Genomic DNA, 12,718 nt, shown 5'->3' with positions numbered 1-12,718 from the left:
ATTTATTTATGTCTAACATTTTACCTTTAGTTTTCTACATGCCTCATGTTTTTGTTTTTTGTTATTTTTGTTGTACCTCCATTTTCCTTTTATATTAAGTGGATATTTTCTATTGTAACATTTAATTCCTTTAATGATTTTTAACCACTTTTTTGAGTAATGGCTGCACTAGGGTTTATGTAATACATCTTCACAGAATCTCTTCAGATTTATAGTAGCTTCATTCCAGTGAGAAACAGAAACTGTACTTTTAGAGAGCTGTATTCCTTTCCCTCTTTTTTGTTTTTATTACATTTATATATGTTACATACTAAACAACATATTATTATAATTATTACTTCACACAACCTTATCTTTTAAAGGAGCTTAGAGAAGAAAGTAGAGCAAATAAATATTTATAGAGTTTGCTGGGTTAATCTATTTATTTACCATTTCTGGCTCTCTTCCTTTCTTCCTGCAGATTCAGGTTATGATCTGCTGTCATTTTTATTCTAATACAGCTTTGTTCTCACTGCCTTCTTTGTGCCATATCATCAAATGTATGATATTTCTTTATGTTATATACAGAACAATCGAAATATAGTCATATTGTTTATGCACTTACTTTTAAATTAGTTAAGAGAAGAAAGGATAAGAAATTTGAAATTACATTATCTTTTATAATTCCCTACACAACTGCTCTAGTCAGCATTCTTTGTTTTGTTTTTATGGCTTGAGTTACTGCCAGCTATCATTTGAAGAACTTCCACTAGTATTGCTGGTGAAGCCCGTCTGCTAACAATGAATTCACTCAGTTTCTGTTTCTGTTTCTGTTTCTGTTTCTGTGTTAAGGTACAGTCTTGATGATAAGTTGTGGAGTGTTAGGAAAAACTAAAATGCAATGTACTATATGATGTATGTTTTACTGAAGTGGCTTTGTCAAATTATAATGATTTATGATAGAAATCACCTAAAGCTAGCATCACAATTCTCCAGGAATGTTCTGTAGAATGCTGCTGTTAATGATGAATATGTGAATCCCAAAGCTTTCATTTGTATTGACCTTATCATCATTAATTCTTCTCCCAACAATGCCATAACTAGAGTTGAGTTCTAAAGTGTACCTTCCTCTTTTCCCATAGAAATTGTCCCACAATTTCAAAAAGTTCTCAAAGGTGAAAAAGTGCACACAACGTTTATCACGTTTGCAAATGCCAATGAAAATGCTAAGGTAACACTGTGCAAAATGCAATATTCTTCTGTGAGAACACCCAATTTTAAACAAATACACGTATTCTAAATACAACTTAGATCTGTGACATGTTTTGGCCAATGAAGTGTGAGCAGACATGATGGCCTTAAATGAGTTGCAGAGGCCTTAAGTGGGCTTGTGTGGTTGGGCTCACCTTAGGTTTCAGTGAACTTCGTGAGAAGACAGGGCCTGGGAGCTGAGGCCTCACAGTTGGGCTCCACAGTAAGATGTGTGGGACAGACCTCAAACTGACCCAAAACATGGAGCAATACCAGCCATCTAGAGGTCTAAAAGAGAGCCACTGCAGCTAGCGCATAGGTCCAAGAAAAATAAATTCTTATTTATGTAACTGAGTTTGGGGGAGATTTGTTCCAAAGCATTATCACAGCAAGAGCTGACTAATACAACATCCTCCAAATCACTGTTATGTACATGGCTGCCACCATGCCTACATGTAAGGCAACTGCGTACTCAAACTTTGAGAATTCTTGAATTCTTGGTGCCTCCCCAACACAATGTACATGGCTAAAGTTTCCCCAAATAACTTCACTAATGTACCACAAAGATCTCCCTAAACTTTCATTAAATGTAATGCAAAGTTCTTTCTATTCATTTTCTGTTTCTACGTAGTTAAAATGCTTTGTATCAATCTAAAAGGATGGAAAATTGGAACAAAGCATCTTTGTGGATAGCTGTTTTTTTTTTTTTTTTGAGCATGTCCCATTTTTTTTTTTTTAATTTTAGCAATTTCATGTATCTTTATTTATTTATTTTATTTATTTATGGCTGTGTTGGGTCTTCGTTTCTGTGCGAGGGCTTTCTCCAGTTGCGGCAAGTGGGGGCCACTCCTCATCACAGTGCGCAGGCCTCTCACTATCGCGGCCTCTCTCGTTGCGGAGCACAGGCTCCAGACGCGCAGGCTCAGTAATTGTGGCACACGGGCCCAGTTGCTCCGCGGCATGTGGGATCCTCCCAGACCAGGACTCGAACCCGTGTCCCCTGCATTGGCAGGCAGATTCTCAACCACTGCACCACCAGGGAAGCCCAGCTGTTTTTCACAAAGGAAAATTACAAACAAAACAGGCATTTCACTGAGTGTAGAGCACTAATGCCCCTAGTGCCTCTAAACGCCAAGTGAACAAAGGCACTTAATAAATATTGAATCCTGCTCTCTCCACTTGAGAGGGAGAGCAAGCTATTCTAAAGTGGTGGAGGGATGCTCTTGGCAGCTATTTGCAACATTCTGTGAGCCTGGATACTGTGTAGCTACAAAGAAACCTTTTGTCTAAGGAAACTAACTAAAGAAACTTGATAGTGGAAAAAGAGAGAAAGAATGAGAGAATACCTTTCTCATGGCGACTCATTCACTTATTCGTTCATTTACCAAATATTTACTATGTGTATAATACTGTGCTGAGAACTGCACAGAACACAGAGATGTACCCCCGTTCTCAGGGAGGTTAGATACCAGAGAGGGAGATAAGATGCAGATGCCTTATGGCAGTTCCGCATATGTCTTGTTAAACTATTTCCAAGTTCAGGGGAGAGAAGGGATCCAGAAATTGCTTGGATTCTCAGTGAAGTTTTCCCAGAGAAGGAGGTGTAAAATAGACTGACTAGAAAAAAAAATTAATGTCATAGGTAGATATGAAAGGGAGCAAGGATGCAGAGACAATTAGACCCAGTTATTTCTTAAAAAGTCTAGAAAGTGAAATTAAAGCCAAATTATGGAGGGTCTTGAATGTGAGTCTTAAGAGTTTGGCTGTATTGTGTTGACAATGGGTGCCATGGACGGTTTGGAAGAGGGCAATGGCATAACCCAAGAACCTTGGGAGGTGTAATAGAGGTTGTAGGGAGGAAGATAGGAAGACACGCTATTATCCGAAGCAATCATCGTAATCCAGGTGTAAAATAATAAATGGTAGAACCGGAGTAATGGCAACACAGATGGAAGGGAGGAGTATGAAAGACACTAGAAAGAAAAACTGTCAGGGCTTGGTCCTTGATTGGATACATTCATTTCTCCATTTAACAAAGGTTATCAGTAACTGTGCTACTCGCTGGGAATCAAGAGTAAGCAAAACAGTCATGATCTCTTCCTCACGGACCATATGGTAAACACCTATCTAAAACTGGATGTGAAATGTGATGAAGGCTATAAGCGAGAGGTACCTGGTGTTATGTGAGCTACAGTAGGGGGATGTAATGAGTTGAGTAGGTAAGGGGATACTTTCTTGACCAAGTGACACATGAGAAGAGATGAGAAGGATGAGGAGGCATCAATCAGTTGCAAATTAAACAGAAGGACATTTCATGCAGAGGGGCAGCATGGGCAATGTGCCGTTATAAGTATGCAGGCCTGAAAGGAGGCCACTGTGGGCTGGATGATTGAGAATGAAAGGAAGGAGGTGCAAGACGAGGCTGCAGAGATCATACTCCATCCTGCCCAGGGGATGCCCTGCCCTACAGACTAGCGCACCCAGAGTGCCAGTGCACAACAAGATGAGAAGCTTGCTCTAGAATGCAAGTCAACACACTGTTTCTTTCATCAAGAAAGTCTTGCCTGTTAAACTAAACAGTATATCTAGTGGACATATGATTTACCTTCTGAAGCAAGCTCCTTATCTTACAGAACAGCAACAGTTCTCCACCGGAAGCCAGCCTGTGACTCCACATTTTAGACCACTGTGAGGAGGTTTGTCTTTATCCTAAGAGCAATGGAAAGTCACAGAAGGATTTGAAGAGGAGATGGTGGTGTCTGCGTCATGAAACATGTATTGGAAGGCAGCCAGAGTTAGCAGAAAGAAGACGAGGAAGTTTGTGTCTGAAACCTTACTTTCTTGGTGAAATAAGAGGTGTGCTCTTCAGGTGAGAGAGCAAGGACACACAACAGAGTCTAGTGGGACATGAAAAGAGTGGAGAAAGAGTCATTGGTAACAGCCATAAGTAAGGGAGTAGAAAAAAGAAATGGGGACCACATGTCAGTTAAAATAAGACAGCCTATGTTGTTGACATAGCTCTGTGACTGGATCTAACAAAACACATTGCTCTGAAAGCAGGTCCAGAGAAGATGAATGTTAGAGATGAGCAGAATGCATCTGCAGTGAGGTTCCATGGGAAGGTAAAATGGCTTGGCAGTCTGGGTATAATGTTGTCGTGATGGACCAGCAGTCAACTACAGGGAATCAGGGGTAAAATGATAAACTGTATTTTAGTCAAACTTACACTCACCAGAGCCCGGAAGGAGGAGAGCCCGTGTCTTGTACTGCCCAGTAGCCATGTCACTCCCAGGTCAGGTACCTGCAGGGAAGCCCAGGCATCTTGTCTTGGGCCAGGCATGCACCTGGCTTGTCAGAGGGTCCCAGAGGTGCTGTGGGGAGGCAGCTTTTGCTCACCATGTTCAGGGAAGCTAGAAAACACCAGATGCTGAAAGGAGAACCAAAGTCACTATTAAGCCATAATTAAACGTAAGGAGGGAAGAGATGATCAGGCAAGCCTTGACTGCCAGACAGAAAATAGGTAAGCTTGAGGAAAACACATTTTAAGTTAATCTGTTACATGATTAATTAATATGATAAAGCTTCCCTGAGCTTCATCTGTGGGCAGTAGCTACAAGGTGCTAGTAATGACTTATATGGAGAATAGACGAGAAAGTTCCAGGAGTCATTAATCAGCACTTCCTCTGTACCAACACTGTGCTAGGCATAGGGAATATAAGGATGAATGAGACACGGTCCCTGCCTTCAAAGGGCTTAGAGTCTATGGCTGGAAAACTATCTAAAAAGATGCTTATCGCTGGAGACATAATTATTATGATACAGGGATGTCAGGGAGCAGAGTAGTGAGGCACTAAACAAGCAGAGGAGGAGAGATGAGGGTTAGGGAAAGAAGGCCTCCCAGGGAAGCTGGCCCCCAACCTGAGGCTGGAAAACAAGCGGATGTCAGCTCACTGAAGAGCAAGCAGAAGAAGAGGGTCTTAAGTAAAGAAGCAGCATCTGTAAAGGCCAGGGCAGGAATGATAGAACATCAGAAACTACAAGCTGGTCCACATGCCTAGAGAAGACATTCAGGAAGGAATGTAGCCAGAAGTAAGACAAAAGAGGTAGTCCAATCGTGAAGGAGTTTATATGCCAAGCTAAGGAACACAGATCTGATGCTGAGGACAACGAGAAATATACAGCTTTCCAGGAGGCAGTTTGATGTATGGAGAGAGTTATCTTTGTTAGAAGACATCACCCTGGAGGGGGAAGTTAAGCCTGAACAGGAAATAAGATCACCCAGAGAAACTGTGAAATGTCCAAAGGGGTGGACGCTGAGGATGGAAACCTAAAGAACACCTACACTGAAACTGGGTAAGCAAGAGACACCCAAGAGTGAGACTGAGAAGAAGGAAGTGGAGAGGGATAAAAAAATCAAGTGGCTTGATGGAAAACGCAGAAGAGGGAGCTTCAATTAGACAGGAGACTACTACATTAAGTGATTCTGGAGACTAAAAAAAATGGATGTAGCGACACAGAAATCATACTGACAAGGATTCCCACTCTCACCACTTACATTCAACATAGTTTTGGAAGTCCCAGCTGCAGCAATCAGAGAAGAAAAAGAAATAAAAGGAATCCAAATTGCAAAGGAAGAAGTAAAACTGTCCCTATTTGCAGATGCCATGATACTACACAAAGAAAATCCCAGAGTCACCAGAAAACTACTAGAGCTCAACAATGAATTTGGTAAAGTTGCAGGATACAAAATTAACACTCAGAACTCTGTGGAACTTCTTTTATTTATTTATTTATTTATTAATTATTTATCTGTGGCTGTGTTGGGTCCTCGTTTCTGCGCGAGGGCTTTCTCTAGTTGCGGCAAGCGGGGGCCACTCTTCATTGTGATGCGCGGGCCTCTCACTATCACGGCCTCTCTTGTTGCGGAGCACAGGCTCCAGACGTGCAGGCTCAGCAGTTGTGGCTCACGGACCTAGTTGCTCCGCGGCATGTGGGATCCTCCCAGACCAGGGCTCGAACCCGTGTCCCCTGCACTGGCAGGCAAACTTTCAACCACTGCGCCACCAGGGAAGCCCTGTGGAACTTCTATACACTAACAATGAACTATCAGAAAGAGAAATTAAGGAAACAATCCCACTTATCATTGCATGAAAAAGAATAAAATACCTAGGAAAAAACCTACCTAAGGAGGCAAAAGACCTGAACTCCAAAAACTATAAGACACTCATAAAAGAAACTGAAGGCAACACAAACAGATGGAAAGATATTCCATATTCTTGGATTGGAAGAATCAATACTGTTAACATGACCGTACCACCCAAGGCAATCTATAGATTCAATGCAATACTTACCAAAATGTCAATGGCACTTTTCACAGAACAGAACAAAAACATTTTTGAATTTGTATAGAAGCACCAAAGACGCCGAATAGATAAAGCAATCTTGAGAAAGAAGAACACAGCTGGAGGAACCATGCTGCCTGACTCCAGACTCTACTACAAAGCTACAGTTATCAAAACAGTATGGTCCTGGCACAAAAACAGACATATAGATCAATGGAACAGGATAGAAAGCCCAGAAATAAACCCACGCACTTATAGCAATATACAACAAAGAGGGCAAGATTATGCAATGAAGAAAAGACAGTCTCTTCAATAAGTGGTGCTGGGAAAACTGCAGAGCTACATGTAAAAGAATGAAGTTAGGACATTCTCTAACACCATACACAAAAATAAACTCAAAATGGATTAAAGAGCTAAATGTAAGACTGGATACTATAAAACTCCTAGAAGATAACATAGGCAGAACACTCTTTGACATAAATCACAGCAATATCTTTTTGGATCCATCTCCTCAAGTAAAGGAAATAAAAGCAAAAATAAACAAATGGGACCTAATGAAACTTAAAAGCTTTCGCAAGCAAAGGAAAGGATCAAAATGAAAAGACAATCTACTGAATGGGAGAAAATATTTGCAATGGATAGGACAAATAAGGGATTAATAGCCAACATATAGAAACAGCTCATAAAACTCAACATCAAAAAAAGTAACAACCTGATTAAAACATGGGCAGAAGAACTGAATCGACATTTTTCCAAAGAGGAAATGCAGATGGCCAACAGGCACATGAAAAGATGCTCGACACTGCTAATCATCAAGGAAATGCAAATCAAAACTACACTGAGGTATCACCTCACTCCTGTTGGAATGGCTATCATCAAGAAGAGCACAAACAACAAATGTGGGCAAGGATGTAGAGAAAAGGGAACCCTGGTATAGTTGGTAGGAATGTAAATTGGTGCAGCCACTGTGGAAAACAGTATGGAGGGTTCTCAAAAAACTAAAAATAGAACTACCATATGACCCTGCAACTCCACTCCTGGGTATATATCCGAAAAAAACAAAAACACTAATTTGAAAAGATACATGCACCCCAATGTTCGCAGCAGCAGTATTTACAATTGCCAAGATATGGAAGCAACCTAAGTGTTATCAAGAGATGAATGGATAAAGAAGATGTGGTACATATAACCAATGGCATACTACGCAGCCATAAAAAAGAATGAAATTTTGCCATTTGCAGCAAAGTAGATGGACGTGGAGGGCATTATGCTAAGTGAAATAAGCCAAACAAAACAAATACTGTAGGATATCACCTATATATGGAATCTAAAAAATACAAACAACTACTGAATATAATAAAAAAGAAGGAGACTCACAGATATAGAGAACAAACTAATGGTTGCCAGTGCAGAGGGGGAGGAGGGGGCAATACAGGGGTGGGGAGGTGAGAGATATAAACTACTGGGTGTACGATAGGCTCAAGGATGTATTGTAGAACACAGGGAATATAGCCAAAATTGTGCAATAACTGTAAATGTAAAGTAACCTTTAAAAATTATATAAAATTTTTTTCAAACAGAAATCATACTGAAAATTGGAAACAAGTTAAATGTTCATCAACAGGAAAATACACATATAAATTATTGTATTTCCCTACATGGGAATCTTACATAGTGAGTAAAGTACATGAACTACACAGATCTTTATGTGTCAGCATGATGAACCGAGCAAAGATAACACTAAATAAAGCAAGTAACAAGAGAAAACGTAGTAGAATACTATATGCTGTTTAAGAATACTTAAAAACGTAGCCTAAATAGAAAGACATCCATGGCAGTGATGGAGACCAAGTTCAGAAGAGTGGTTACCCAGGGTCAGCTGGGGAGTGGCTGTGTTTGGGGAAGTGGTTACAGCAGGCTCTTCAACAGGAATGGTAATGGTTCTCTTCACACGCTGGCTGGAGGACGGAGGAGTGTCTGCGATGTTATAATGTGAGCACGCTGCATGTAAAAGCCATTGCTGACCACATCTAGGGGATCTGATGCGCGGGAGCTGGTAGTGGGTGGAGGCATCCAGAATGTGGTGGTAGAAGAGGAATGTTGTACACGTAATGCCTAAGGCCTGACCAGAGGACGACCACTGTTCTAGAAACTGGACACAAATCCAACTTCTACAGCCAATGTTAAAAGACAAACTGAGGCATATTTAAAATTTTAACACTTTATGTGCGCAAAAATAGATTCAATTCAGGCACCACCAAACCGGAAGTGGTGAGGAGCACTCCAGCCACAGGAGCTGCAGAGATTTTTATTTTAAAAGGGCAGAAGCAAAGTAAGGAAATGACTGACTTGCTATAGCTTTGAAGCCTAGTTGGTGGTTTGTGACTGGTTGTCCTCAGCGGTGTTCGTCACCCTGAGGCGCTGACAGGCTTAGATTTTGATTGGTTTACGTAGGCGGCCGCATCACTAGAGCCACCGCAGGCTAACGGCCTCCTTGCAGGGTTAATTTACTAACACCAAGGGTCTGAGTCCTTCCTCTTACTCAGTCACTTCTCTTCCTACGCCTCAGTTTCTCTTCTGTAAAATGGATATTCTGTAGTAAATTCTCTGTGGAGGTGTCAGTACAAAACAAAGTGATTATTAGTAACCACGATCATGTCCTGAATGCATGGAATACATCACCATTTGCCAACCATCGTGTCAAGTCAGCAGAAACTACAGAAATTAAGAGCTCCCCACAGAAATTCACACACCCGTGCACCAGGTAACGGACCACAGGCAGACGTTCACTCAGCCTTTCATGTGTGTCTCACGGAGTGCACGCTCTCTCCTGGGCGGGGCGAGCACAGACATTTGTCGGGAGTTTAACTACTTTTAAAATGCGTTGATACAACCATGTCTCACTTTTGTTTGGATGAGTCAACAAACGCTTTTTCGAAACCCCAAATTCTCCACACCTCCTACCTTTCGCGCCGCCCTGGTCTCGGAGCTCCCGCCACTGTTCCTCAGGCCGGGGTCCCCATGGCAGGTGGGGCTGCGTGTGACGCACGGCGAGCGCGGAGACGTCCTCCAGCCCCGCCCCCACGGGCCCGCCGGAAGGCTTAAACTACAGCCCCGCGGCGCGCAGGGTGTTGAGGCCAGCGCCAACAGCCGGTGATGCGCGGCGCGAGATTGCGGCATGGAGGGGCCGGCCTAACGGGCCCGTGGCCCTATGTCTTTTGGCTACGACGGGGGTCCTGCGCACGCTGCGGGGCCGCAGCCTCTGGGCGGTGGGCGCCCGAGGGGCCTTGAGGCGAGCCGGGGCCCCCAGGCGGGTGTGGGCATCGTGTCCGCAGCCAGAGTCCCCGAGGCCGCGCTCGGGCCATGATCACTCGGTGAAGCTGCGCCGGGACAGCGCGGCCGACTTCTCGCGCTCTGAGGACCTGTGTGCGCTGCAGGACTCGGTGCCTCTGCCCATCATGCGCGCTTTCCTGCAGGAGGGCCTGCTGGACTTAACGCCGACCGCCTCCGCGGGGTGGACTGGACGCCATTCCTGAGCACCCTCTGCGCCTGATCTGTATCCAGAGCTTCTTCCAGCCACGGCTTGGTGAGACAGGTTTGTAGTTCCCGCTTCCAGGGGCTCTCGCGTGGGCGCTGCGAAGCGGGGTTTTAGATGGTGCAAGGTGGAGGGTGGGCACTAGAACCGGTGCCCAGTGGCCGGGTGTGAGTGCACTAGACGGGGGGGTGCGGCCTAGGACTCCTGCCAGCTCGGTGACCCGGGCCGAGTGCTTTAAGGCTTCTAGGTCTCAGTGTTCTCATTTGGAGCACGGGCTTAACAGGACCCAGTCTCTGTGGCGGTTACAAGGATGCACTGTGTTCATGCTTATAGGCTCTACAATGTAGAACACTTAGCACAGTTTGGAGCATCGTTAATTTTTGCACAGATGTTACCTGGTCTGTTGAATGACTTTGTGTGGTACACACCAAGGCGATTAGGAAATGGATATATCCCTGCTTCATTTCCTTTCCATTAAAACAGGGCTCAGGAAAAAAAAAATCTTTTTTCAATATTCGTATCATGTAGTGGAAAGAGCACCGGTGTGAAGGCAGCTTAGGGTTTGAATTACAGGGCTTATGCTCTCTGTGGCCTGGGCAGGTTACTTTTGAACTGCAATCCCCACACTTGTAAAATGACATTAAAAACAACTCTTTCTGTGGGTTCTAACAATTAATTAAGCAGGTTATGTGTGTAAAGTATCCTGGCACTTGAATGAGTTATCAGAACCATGGGCTGCTGGAGACGATGCTTCTGCCCTAGGTAATCTCCCCTTCTACTGGGTGGCAGGTAAACACAAGCGCAGTAGTCAGTGCTCTGGAAGAAGTGAGTTCTGGTGCTACAGAGCACAGAATCTTTTTTTTTTTAATTAAATTTTTATTTTATATTGGAGGATAGTTGATTTACAATATTGTGTTAGTTTCAGGTGTTCAGCAAAGTGATTCAGTTATACATATATCCATTCTTTTTCAGATTCTTTTCCCATACAGGTTGTTATAGGATATGGAGTAGAGTTCCCTGTGCTATGCAGTAGGTCCTTGTTGATTACCTATTTTATATATAGTCATGTGCATATATTAATCCCAAATTCCTAATTTATCCCTCCCGCCCAACTTTCCCCTTTGCAGAGCACAGAATCTTAAAAGGGAAAGTTCAGGGTAGGCTTCTTGAAGGAGGTGCCATCCTTTCTAAGGATAGTAGAACCTCCTGGGGTGGCAGGAGGGAGCAGTGTGTCAAAGTTTGAGAAGTATAAGAAAATATGGCAAAACTAATGTACAGGACTGGACCTCAGGGTTTGGGAAAGAAGTGAGAGTTGATACTGGAAACCTAGTGGGGCCCAACAGAAAGGGGCCTTATTTTTCCTGTCAGAAGTTCGGATGTTTATCCTGAAGGCTGTGGGAAACCCTAAAGAACAGTGAGATGGACTTCTGGTTTAGAAGCTCACTCGGACCGCCATGTGGAAGGCAGTTGATTGGGTGCAGGGTGAATTGTAATCTAAGGGTCCCACTTAAGTTATAAAAGGTTGGACTGGATTTTGGAGATCTGAGAGGGAATGGGTGGGGCCTGGTGACCAGTTAGAAAAGGGAGGTCAGCAAGCGTGGGTGACAGTTTACAGCTGCATCTTTTTGGGAGATACAGAGCACAGTAGGAAGGGATTGGGGGTGGGGAGAGGATCTTACTTCATCTTCAGTGCTTCCGAGGGGCCTGGTAGACGGGTCTGGGCCCAAGGTTCAGATCTGGGCTTTTTGGGAGGACAGGTGTTTGAAGGCATGGGAGAGACTTAGGTTACCCACAAGACGATACAAAGAATCATATGTCTGAGAGTTTTTTAAGTGAGTATATTTGAGGATGTTTATAAGCTGAGAGAAAGTAGCCAGCAGAGGAAGGGTGTGAAGATTTAGGAGAGGAAATGATTGTTCATTTGTTTTCAAAAAGCTGAATACTTATTGTGTGCCTGGCCCTTTTCTAGGATCTGGGGTTCACACCATGTGTTATCTCTTCTGCAAGGACAGTTCAACTCATCCCCTGGTGAAGAGAAGTCAGATTATTCTTTGCATCCCATTCAGGTATAAGAACTGTTCTGTACCTCTGAGGGGACTTTACTTAACCAGAGTAATAAGTTAGAAATCAAAAGAAATGAGAGCTGGAAGGAACCTGAAAGGCCACGGTACTTAATTTTGCCTAATATTTGACAATGAATGTAAGAAAAGTTTATTGCAGAGCCCATTCTCTTCAGAGTTCCTTCACTGAACTTTCTTTGTGTTTTTCATCCAGTGGGTCTAGCTTGTAGATTTTGGCCTCCTCCTAAATTTGCTTCTTCATCCATATTATATTACAGTTTGCCCGGACTATGGCAGAAGCTCCTGGGTGGTTTTGCAGCCCCTGGGCTCATCAGTTCCTCTAAATTCATCTGCCTACTCGGGTTGAGTGACCTTCTAACATAAAAAGATACGCTTAAAATAATGCTGCTAATGGCTTGCCCACACAGAGTTAGTGCATACTAGCCGCCCAGCGTGTGCTCTGCACAGAGGCGTGTAGTCTGAACTGTGCTCAGCCAAGCCTCGTGGGGCTCTTTGACCCTGAGGAAGGGGATCTTTTTGTGATCACTCCC

The 12,718-nt window shown here is 43.4% G+C and overlaps 1 long non-coding RNA gene and 1 pseudogene across 3 annotated transcripts in view; one reads left to right on the top strand and one right to left on the bottom strand.

The window, feature by feature from the left end:
- The window catches only part of LOC118898707, a 34,813-nt gene extending 25,206 nt beyond the window's left edge, over window positions 1-9,607 (bottom strand). The window contains exons 1-3 of one of the 3 annotated variants that reach the window (XR_005020808.1): window positions 9,537-9,607; window positions 4,463-4,657; window positions 2,240-2,279 (exon numbers count right to left, since the gene is read on the bottom strand). This is a non-coding gene — a long non-coding RNA (uncharacterized LOC118898707). Of the gene's footprint in view, window positions 1-2,239; window positions 2,280-4,456; window positions 4,658-9,536 lie in introns of those variants that run through there. The other 2 variants (XR_005020806.1, XR_005020807.1) reach the window with 2 other exon arrangements.
- Window positions 9,608-9,661: 54 nt separating this feature from the next.
- The window catches only part of LOC118899055, a 32,498-nt pseudogene continuing 29,441 nt past the window's right edge, over window positions 9,662-12,718 (top strand).

Source organism: Balaenoptera musculus, chromosome 8 (assembly GCF_009873245.2).
Source record: "Balaenoptera musculus isolate JJ_BM4_2016_0621 chromosome 8, mBalMus1.pri.v3, whole genome shotgun sequence".
NCBI classification, from domain to species: domain Eukaryota; kingdom Metazoa; phylum Chordata; class Mammalia; order Artiodactyla; family Balaenopteridae; genus Balaenoptera; species Balaenoptera musculus.
The sequence above is the reverse complement of the archived record's forward strand: the minus strand, read 5'-3'. Positions and strand labels throughout refer to the sequence as shown.